The sequence below is a fragment of the Cricetulus griseus genome, chromosome 3 (assembly GCF_003668045.3).
Source record: "Cricetulus griseus strain 17A/GY chromosome 3, alternate assembly CriGri-PICRH-1.0, whole genome shotgun sequence".
NCBI lineage: Eukaryota > Metazoa > Chordata > Mammalia > Rodentia > Cricetidae > Cricetulus > Cricetulus griseus.
The window spans coordinates 120,208,718-120,220,048 of NC_048596.1; the positions used below are offsets into that span (position 1 = coordinate 120,208,718).

The 11,331-nt window shown below is 38.6% G+C and overlaps 1 pseudogene; it reads left to right on the forward strand.

Moving 5' to 3' along the window:
• Positions 1 to 2,285: 2,285 nt before the first annotated feature.
• On the forward strand, positions 2,286 to 3,344 carry LOC100767347 (annotated as a pseudogene).
• Positions 3,345 to 11,331: the final 7,987 nt, after the last annotated feature.

An 11,331-nucleotide genomic window follows, 5' to 3' on the forward strand; every position in this document is an offset into this window, starting at 1 on the left:
AGTCAGTGACATAGATTAAGGTTTGCATCCCCGTCAGTTGATCTTACCTACCTGGGATTATCTGCTCCAACCCCATGGCAGATTCTGTGGGTGTCATCCTGACACACAGGAGCGACATTCACTTGCTGGCACCATCACCTCCCACTGCAAAGCTTACCCAGCATGAACTTATTTCCCCACATTTCTGCAGGCTAAATGTCTGAGTTCAGGGTTGTCTTGGTCTCAGAACTGTCTCTTTTCGTCAACTTGACTTGTAGAGGATTATCTTCTAACCCCCATTTTCAGACTGTCATCTCTTCATCACCCCATTTCCAAATTCATTCTTGATATGAGAATGTCAGTAAGATTGGGTCAGAAAGAGTTATAATGATGGCATGGTAATGGTATCACCTCTTTAAAGACCCATTGTCCATATCTAGTTACATTCTGAGTTGCATGAGGTCAAGATGTCAACATATATCTTTTGCAAACGAAACAACTCAGCCCCCAGGAGTTGTGAAGCAGGGTGACAAATCATGTTACTCCGTGTGCACATAGACAAAGTCTCCACGGAACTATATGGGGTATTGCCTGCCTAAATCCTTGATTTATACCTTATCAAGTGTGAGCATTGAAAGTGGGTTTCCCAAGAATATAGTGAGCAAGTACAAGTTCACAGTCCGTCTTCTGAATCTCCCTGTCTTTGACCCACTGTACAAGTTGTCACTTTAAAATTCCTCTTCCTCGGATAGCCTAGAAGCCCTTCCCCTAGAATGAGATTGATGACTACTCTCTATGCTATCCCAGAGCCCTCATCCAGTGGCTGATGGAAGCAGAGACAGACATCCACAGAAATACACTGAGCTGAAATCTGGAACCTAGTTGAAGAGAGGGAGGAATGAAGATCGAAGGGGTCTGTACCAGGTTGGAGAAACCCACAGAAATAGTTGGCCTGAAAAAGGGAAAGCATATCAACCCCAGACGCTGTCTGAGAGGCTAGTGTGGGACTGATCCAGCCCCCTGATCATGGATGCCAATGCGAGGCTCCTGCTATCCGGGGGGCCTCCAGAGGTGGACTGGCGTTTTTCCATGGTATATGTGTGGGGAACTTTGAGAGCTCATCCCACGTGAAGGGATGCGCTCTGTCTCTGGACACATGGGGAGGGGCCTAGGCCCAACACAGGAAGATTTGGTGGACTTTGTGGAGTCCCTGTTGGGGCCCCTACCCTGCCTGGGGACTGGTGGGTGGATGGGGTGGGGGGTAGGTTGGAGGTGGGGGAGGAGGGATGGGGGTGAGGGGAGGGAGAGGGAGAGGGGACTTACATGTGAAACAAGCCTGTTCCCTAACTTGAATTAATAATAAAAATAAAAGGGAAAAGAAAAAAATTCCTCTTCCTCATCCCTGGACTTTTGTTTCTATCACAAAATAAATCCATTTTTACAGATTCAAGTGTCAAATTCAGGAAAACACAAAACAAAAATCTCAGGTCATTCATTGGCTTAAAGACAAATGTCAAGTCTAAGGAACCAAATTTGCTATCAGTCTCAGATATCCCTTTGAAATGCACTCATTATAATATTATTACAATCCTCATCTATTGACATAAGATGATAAAGTGCTATTTTGCCCTGAGAATAGGCTATACTTTCAGTAAAGAAAAAAAAAATGGTTCTCTAAAGATGCTGAATGAACTGTGGTCTAATGCCAGTATTTTAACGATCTCAATATGAAATAAATATTCTCTCTTCCCTAGTAGATCCTCTTTTCACTCACAATACTTGTACTCATCAATATTGAGGTAACTACTTTATCATTGTATCCTAATAAACATTCAACACTGTCTTAATTATGGGTTTAAGTGAAGAAGGCTGAATACTATTTTTATGATGGCATCATCGACATTTTGTTTTCCTACATTGTTTCTAAAGTAGGTAATTATAGATTTCCAATGAACTTGCATAGAATTGCTGGTTATGAAAAGATGTGTCACCCATGTGTGTGCTCCGCATCACATAAATTGGCTCAGCCAGTGAACACAGCATAGGAAATTCTTGAGACAGTTCTGGGGCTGGTCTTGATATCCAGCCAGTGTCTCTGCTGCATGTATCAGTGTTCACATCAGAAATCAGGGTTGTATATACTATCATTTTCTGAAGGAAAACTTAATATAATCTTTAAGTCCCCTTTGACAGAGACAAACATGTAATCTAAGAGGATTTGGTGATGTCTTAGTGAGCTGGATCTTGTTTTATTTACTATGGGGAAGTAGTCAGAAGCTGAGCTTTGCTGGAGATAGAATGGAATCATGTTCCCTCATAGTATATGCAGACTGCTGTTCACCATTTTAAAATTACACTGTAAGATTTTACCCCCTAGCACCACCAGGCCAGCAGCAGTATGTGGAGCTGAACTTGCAGCTTTCTTTTCCCACAGCATAGTGTTTATGAACGTTGTCAAAAATGAAGTCTACCTTATGAGATATGAAGTAAGATTAAGAAGGTGGTAAGGGTTAAAACCAGCTACTGTGTTCTCAAATGACTGGTGATCCAGGACAAAAAATTAAGTATAGCATACCCAAATACAGGATGATAGTTCATGTAACTGAATGAGATATCATTCTTCAGATTGGATATGCCCACATAGAAGGTGATCTGATAGTCTGTAAGCACATGAACATGAATTACAAAATTGTGCTATGAAAGATGGCCTGACAAATTACCCTGCAGCTCATTGCACTGGCCTGATGCTGGCCCACAGGCTTCTCAGTAGATCTAGCATAAGCAAGCTTTATGAAAGTCAAATGGTGTTGATTGGAGATGAATACAATGTGGAAAGCATTGGTGGTCAGTCTGTTATCTTCACTTGCTATTTGGATGCAGGTCTTGTCAGAACTAAAACTGGCAATAAAGGTTTAAAGGTCCTGAAGGGAACTGTGGATAGAGGTTGTCTCTCCCTCATAGTACCAAATGATTCTCTGGTTATGATTCTGAAGGCAACTTCGGTACAGAGTACATCAGAAGCACAGTGTGTGTCAGAGTGCTGCAGACTACATGCATTACCAAATGGAGGAAGATGAAGATGCTTCTAAGAAACAGTTCTCTCAGTTCATAAAGAATATCATAACTCCAGACATAATCGAGGAGATGGGTAAGAAAGCTCATGCTGCTACTGAGAGAACCCAGTCTATGAGAAATACAAGAGAAATTTTAAGAAAAAGATGTCTGTTGCCCAGAAGAAGAAAGATCAGGTTGCCCAAAAGAAGGCAAGGTGGCTCAGAACTCAGGGATGGGCTTTTGAGAGACAAAGCAATTTTTATGAAGATTTTTTCCATAAAGACAATAAACATATTTACCAAGCCAAATAAAATGCACAATGAGACTTCTTATTTCTATCTTCCTTATCTGTGGTAGATGCACATAAGTTTTACTAGGTTAGCAGTTCCTAGATAGCTGGTAAGACATTGGTTTTGAGTACCAGACTTAATATTAATTATATATGCTTGGTAGATATATCAGGCTTGTTACTAGCTATCTCTTACATTTTAAATTAACCCATGTTTCTTATTTATCCTCTGCCACTTGGCAGTATCTTCTTTCTACAAGGCATGTTCTACTTGCTTCTCCCTGCATCTGCTAGCAACTCCCGAGACTGCCCTTTTCCCAGCATTGTCCTCTGTGTCTGGCTGTTCTGCCTATATCTCCTGTCTAGCTACTGGCCAGTGATCTGTTTTATCAGAAGGCACTTTGGCAAAGGCATGTTTTCAAGGTGTACAAAAAGATTATTCTATAACATGTTGATCTTCCTTCCTTGCTTTCTTCCTTCCTCCCTTCCTTCCTTCCATCCTTCTTTTGCTTATGCTTCTCTTAAGATGTCTGTGGAAGACATTTTCAATTCCATTAGTAGACTGAATAATGAAACTTCTCTTTCACTATTATGAGCAGATATCATCTAATTTCAAGGTCCACATAAAACAAAGGAGCAGGATAAGGAGCATCTACTATTCACTGGGATTAAGTTGTCCCTTTTCTTCTGCTTTGAACATCATAGCCACTATGTCTTTGGTTTGTAAAGTTCAACTAAATTTTATCCTATTTGTTCCCTTAGGTCTTTGGCCATTTTCTTTGTTGGGCATCTAGCTTGTTGACAAGAGACCACAGGAATTAGCACCCATAATCTCACATCATACAACAAAAATAATGTGTGTCTATGTGTATTACATCTTTGTTCAGAATAACTTTGACTGCTATATTTCTCTTGTTGCTGTTACTGTAGGTTTTTTGTCCTGACAGGTCCCAAGGCCCTTGAGCCCCAAATGAACATCAGAGATTTATATTAATTATAATACTATTGGTCAATAACTAGGGCTTCTTATTTGGCTAGCTCTGTCTTAATTATTAGCCCATTTCTATTAATCTATGTATTTCCACATGGTCTGGGCCTAAGAGAGAATGTTGGATGTGCAACTCCTTTGTCTGCTACATCACAACTGGTCTGGCAGGCTCTCTTGCTGAACTCTCCCAGACATCTCCTCCTCTCCTAATCCCATCTATCTTAACTGCCTCATTGGCCATTGTCCCAACAGTGTTTTATTAATCATCCAATAAGAGAAACATACAAAAGGACATCCCCTATCACACAACTGCACAACATATAGTAAAACATGTGTTTCTGTGTATATCACTTTTTTGTTCATGATAACTTTGACTACTACATCTCTCATGTTGCTGTAATAAGCACAAACTTTCTACAGTCACTGGCATCTCAGATACCAGTAACTCTTCCTTTCATTCTATCTGTGATAGTCAGTCTTGGTTGTCAACTTCACACTTCTTGGAGGAGAGAACCTTGGTTGAACTATTGCCTCCAACAGTTTGGCCTGTGGACAGCTCTGGGGGTATTCTTTTCTATTGTAAAGTGATATAGGATAGCTTAATCCACTGGTGACAGTGCTATCCTTAAACAGGTGAGCCTGAGCTATTTAAAAATAGCAGCTATCTATGAGCCCAAGAGCAAGTCAGTAATCAGTGATCCCCAAGGTTGCAGTTTCAAACTCCTGCCTTGAGTTTCTGCCTTGGCATCCCTCCAAAATGGATTAGGACTGGAAGTGTCAGCCCAACATATACTTTTCCTCTCTGTGTTGCTTTTGATCAATGTATTTTATCATAGCGACAAAAAGAAAATTAGGACATGAAATGACAGACATCTGAAACCACACAGAAGGATGGTTCAGTTCTTCTTTCCAAGCTTGTGGAAGCCCAAGTCTCAATCTAGATGCTGGGGTACAGAACACCTTATCTGGGACTTAATATAAGCTGCTTCCTCTGTGGCCCCCAATTCTCTCCTCCAGACAACCCAGGAAATTTTAACACAGTGTGGGAGCATTTCTATTTGGCTCCTCAGTTCCTTGTTCTCATTTGTTCATGCTGACATTAAATTGGTTATTTCTCAGGGGTTTGTAATCAAGAATTTTGAGTATAAAAGCTTATGTTCCAGGGCCTAGGCCTGGCCCAGGATAATACTGTGGAATTTGAGGAGCCCCTGTGGAGGGCCCTACCCTCCATGGGGAGAAGAAAGGGGAGGAGGAATGGGGCTGCTGGGGGGCTGGAGGGTAGGGAAGGAGAGGGAGAAGGAATTGACATGTGAAGCAAGCTTGTTCTTAATTTGAACAAAAAAAAAAAAAAAGCTTATATTCTCCAAATCCAAAGCCTTTCAAGGTCCATCTTGAAACACAGAAGTTACTTCTTCAATTTCTGGGATCTTCTGTAATAATTCTTATCTGAAATTGCAGATCTTTATAATCTACTTTGAAGAAGATCTGTAATAAACAAACAAACAAACATGAAGAGACACTATAAAAATAGCAGGTTACTAGCTTCCTTAACCAATGAAGATGACATGTAGTCAAAATCATCTAAAACCGTGACAACTGTGCTCATCAGAGCTTTCGGGAAGACCTTCTGTTGTTGACACACAAATAAGAAAACTCTGAAGTTTTTCTAATACAATTACAAAGCCTCTGGTATCTTGGCAGATATTTGTCTGTCAAAGACTAAGAGGTTTGTTATTAATACTATATATTTTTTTTAAGTTTTATTATTCCCTGACTAACATGTTAGCTACACATACACTGTGAACTGTATGATGTAAAATGATACTTCTACTCTACTGTGCCTGTAAGCATAGAACCTGATCAAATATATGCTCAGATTCATCAGGTTTGGACTGAAGCCTGAGCTGCTTTAGTTTGAAGAGTACCCAGGACATGGAAAATGTGTTAGTTCATGTACCAAACTAGGAATGACAAGAGATAGCTTGAATTTATCTGCACTGTTCCCTCTAGGAAAGCTGTATCTAACCATGCAAAAAAGACTTGTACACTGTAACTGAAATTTGTCAATGTAATATTGTATACTTTGTCTACAAGACCTGGAAGTATGTTATCTGATTGTTTTTTAATCTTTGTTCTTCTCAATTCAAAAAGTATGCTCTTCTGATCCCCTTTGGACAATCTCTTTGCATTTTTTAAATATAGCTACCATATCATAATGTGTCACACTGCATTCTTATTCCAGAGAATTTCTCCTCAAGGTTCATATTAGAAGTTCATAAAATACAAGGATTTATTTTCCCTTCCTCACTACCTAATAAAGTATGAGGTCCAAGTTAAAAAGCACTGATTGCTTAACTGGATGAATGAATGGATGGATGGATGGATGGATGGATGGATGGATGGATGGATGGTTGGATGGATATTAATGGATGTCAGGTGAGCAAAGGTGTCAATTACATCAACTATACACATGTGTGAGCACAGGGGGAAAGAATTTTCCAACCTTATCACTTGATAAGATTGTATCAAGCTAAGTATAGGCTGCAAAGTTCATGGGAGAATAGCGTCCAAAGACTGTGAGATTTTGTTCTGTCACTAATGAGATGAATTAAAGGATGTACCTCCAGCACCCAGGGAGGCAACTAGGAAAAGGTGAAGATGAAGACTTTGTTCCTGAAGGCTCCAGGGGATCCTGGACACAGAGCACAGAGCACACTGGGGAGGCCCATGGTGATTATTACCTTTTGAAGTGGGTAGATTCATTTCTACAGAGCCAGTTCCAGGTCTGTCCCCATTCATCTACTGCTTGATGAGAACGGCGGGGTGTGTGGCTAATGATTTCTAGTTGCTTTTGGGCTGATGTGAAATGCATGTGATAATTAGCTAAGTAAATTAGTTCTGTTCTCATTATTTTTTATTTAAAACAGTTTTGTAGGGATGGGTTTCTACAAGGATTTCTGCTCTAATTTCTCATTATCACCAATGAGAGAAGAAGAAAAAATTAGCAAGTAACATTTTTCTCCCCACTGTGGGGTATTTGTACCATTCACCTCTTTGGGTACTTTCCAAACCAGCTCATCTATGTCTGACCTGTTACATGGATGAATCATGGAAATCCTGGTGATGGTTCCCTCCTGTGTTCTCCTTTGGATCAGTAGATTAGCATTATCATCACAGTTGGAGTTCCTTTTGAATATTCACAGACCATTGAAGACTTTTTGTGGCTTTCAGTGCAGAGCAAAGTGCATAAGATTTACTTGGAGTTTCTGCAGCTACAAGCATGAGCGATTTCCACCCTGAAATGTTAACATCCCAGATGTATGATGCAGGCCACTCTTGTGGACATGCCTATCTGTTTCCATTGCCAGATACCTAGTAACTATGTGGAAAAATGAGAATGCAGCTCTTGTCCCTGGGATGGCCACTATGCTTTAGAATCATGTAAATTCCTCTCTTGCTCTGGAGAACTTGGAGGATTTTTTGATGCTGCTTTGGGTTGCTTTAAATCAATTGAGTTAACATCCTTTGTTATTGAAATTGCTTATTTATTGGAAATCTAATACTGTAGAACATTGCATATAGGAAGTTACCTAGAAAATATTTTGAATTGGATCACTTGACTTTTCCTTATTTGAATCAGAGCTCAAATCAGCAAAAATGCATCTTACCCACAGTTTGTTGTCCTGAACTGAGATCTGATGGATATTAGATGATATATAATAGCATACAAAATTTACTTCTCATATGAACTAGGTTCATAGGGGGTGGCTTTCAAAAGTCTGAATGTCTTCCCAAAAATATACATAGTCTAGCTCTCTCTCTCTCTCTCCCTCTCTCTCTCTCTCTCTCTCTCAAAAATCTGTGATGGCATCATGAACTGCTTTACCATGAGAAATGATATTCTGAATTATAGGGAGGGAAGACATAAAAAAACATAACCCACTCCCTGAAGATGGCTCACTACCCTGTCTGGAGGGTACATACTATTGTTAATGGGCTCAGATCAATGCTGTGAGGAAGCTCAGGCTCTCCATGTAGATAGGAGAACCAGACAGGTGCACATTTACGTCATTATGGATGTACTGCTGTGTAGAACTTTTTAATAGGTTAAGTCCCAGTTTGCATAAAAAAAAATCCAGAAGTCATCTAAGGCAGTAATTCTGAAGTTACTGAATTTTGGGTGAGTTAAGCAGCAAGAGCTTAGACTATCAAAACAAGATATCAGAATCCTCATCTGTAAGCAGACTCATTGGGTTCTGTGCTAATGAAAGTTGCAGAGATTTAAGGAGAAGTAGATGAATTCCTTATTAGGTAACCTGCAAGAATGGATCCCAAGCAATTTGTACAATTTGTACAAATTTTCAGGTTCTATAATTCTCTTCATTGACAAATTTTAGGTCAGTATTTTGTTTTATAAGTTCATTTTTCTGAAGCATCATCAGAAAAACAAGAAACTTAAGCTCATCTATTTGTCTAGTTGGTTACTAGTTGACGTAGTAGCTAACATTTAGCAACACAGATTCACCAAAGGGAAAAAATTACTCTGAATACTTAACTTTGACAGAACTCAGGGCCAAGTATATGTTTTAAATTTTTCAAGTTTTCATTAAGAATCCTAACTTATGCATAAGTCTTGTTAATATTGACTTTTTCTAGTATATCTTGGTATTAGTCACAATATTGTAAGAGCGATATAAATGTTTATTGATCACTCTGTCACCATTACAAATGTAAATTATTGTTCACATTATCATATTGTTATTATTCAATAATTTTGTTATAAGTTTCTTTTAACCTTACTGAATGTATCTATGATTCCATATAAGTCTTTCTAGAAACAGGCAAACTTTCACTTCTTGGCTCTATGGTGTTTCTGAAATTCCATTGTATTAGCCAGACTATAGATGCTCACCTCTATGTCTGATACTCATCCATAATCTTGTAAACTGTGCTGGATTTGCATGAAACTGCCTATTGTTAAAAACAACAGCAATGTTCCAGACAGCTGGGTGCCCTAGATGCTACCTTTCCCTGAGAGTTAGCTCACCTGATTATTAGTGGAATTCCATTCAGTATAGCCAGTGAGCTGAAAGTGTTCCTAGTGATCTAGCCCTTTCTATATCCATATTAATTCAGACTACAGGATGTAACTTCTTAATTTGATGTCTGCTATACAAATGGGATGGGGCCTCTCTTTGAAAACTCAGTGCAACTGAACCTGGTCATGTTTCAAAAGCGGGCCAACCCCAGCCTCTTCTCTCTGGATCCTGAATGTTTTCTGTAGTCTTAATTTCCATAAGAAAACAATATTTAGAACAAAACTCCTCATTGTTCAGTAACACCACTCCCTCTAAGGCAGAGAGAAAATCTTTAAGCAGTGGTATCCTGTCCCTCTACATAGCACAACAGCCTTGAAAATACCATGCTGTTGACCATCATAATATATGCTGTTATCTGTGAACATCTATGCTCCATGTACTATGAGATATTTATGCATGTTTCAAAAAGAAAAAAATTGATGACAGAGAACTGGAGTTAATTTCCTAAAGTCCCACAGTGCCCCACAGAACTTCTCTGTAAGTGCCTTCCTTGCAAGCCTTCCATCACTTACTTTGCAACAGTTGGGATCCATGGAAAGCACAATGGACAAGAGCTGGACCCTCCCATTGTCTAGAAACTATTTGGAGTTGTGTTCAGATCATTGTCATCATAGTGAGAGAAATTGTGACCCATTGAACAAATTGAACATTGTAGCCTTCACAGTGACATACACATTTTTTTTTCTACCAAAGGGTACCTTTTCCTCCCTAAATTTAAAACTCTTACATTCCTTAAAGAACTACAGTCTTGGAAACATACTTCAAACAATCCCATTGTTTGACTAAACTGTTTCTGCCCTACTTATAATTCCTAATGGGAAGCAGAAGAATTACTTTTAAGTATAACACTGTTTATTGTCTCACACATAAGTCATTCTTATATTTTATGTCTCAAAACCAAAATGAAAATTATTTCATAAATCAAAACATTTCACAAGTTTCTTGCAAGTACATAGATGTTGATAGCAAATTTCTATCTTAATTTTCCTTCCAACATTTTAAACATTTTCCAAGATCTTTAAGTTTAAGTTGTTCAAATGTCTATATTTTCCTTTTTGTTAGCAGGACATTTGAGAATTCTCCTAAGCATTTTATATTTAGCCATAATGCAATAGTATATCCTTCACTTAAGTGATGGATAGGCCAACTAGTTTGTATTTCTCATCATCATTCCTTGAAACTGATAAATTGACCTCAGTGGGTTCAGGTTGATTCCTGGGTAACCATATTTAGTTGGAGGATGAACTTTTCTACTTTATTGTAGACAAAAACCTATAAAGATGAAGCTGTTGACAGAATTAGCAACACAACTTTAGAGCTAATGATCTTTTAATTTTTTTACCCTACTTTGTAACTTCCTAAAAATAAGAAAAAACACAGGATGATTGTTGATTTTGAACTTTAAAATATCTACTAATATGATATTAAAAATTTGTCCTTCAGGGGAAATTTCACAAGGTCTTACTCCTAGATGAAGAGTTATGAGTGAACAATGGCCCCTAACGGAAGACAAGTTCAGTTTCCTTTAGGGACAAGTTGCCACATAGGTTTTCATATCCCAAGTGATCAGTTAGCCCAGATACATGTAACTAAGAGCCATACCAAATGGACTTGGTATACTTTGTATACATATAACAATACTAATTAAAGATGATCTGATTAATTTTGGGGGGAGGACTCAGGACAAATTGGAAGGGGAGAAGTGTGAGTATAGTATAGATACAGTACTCTTATTTGAAGGTCTCCAAAAATAAAATTATAAAAACCCACCTTTCAGAACAAGCATCAATTTCTATTCATAAACTACTAGAGAGATCACAGACAAAAAATAAATTACATTTGTTTCCTTCTTGTTCAGAGAGAAGCAACAAACAACAATACAGAGAAATACTTAGAGGTGAACAGAAGTAATATTCTCATAC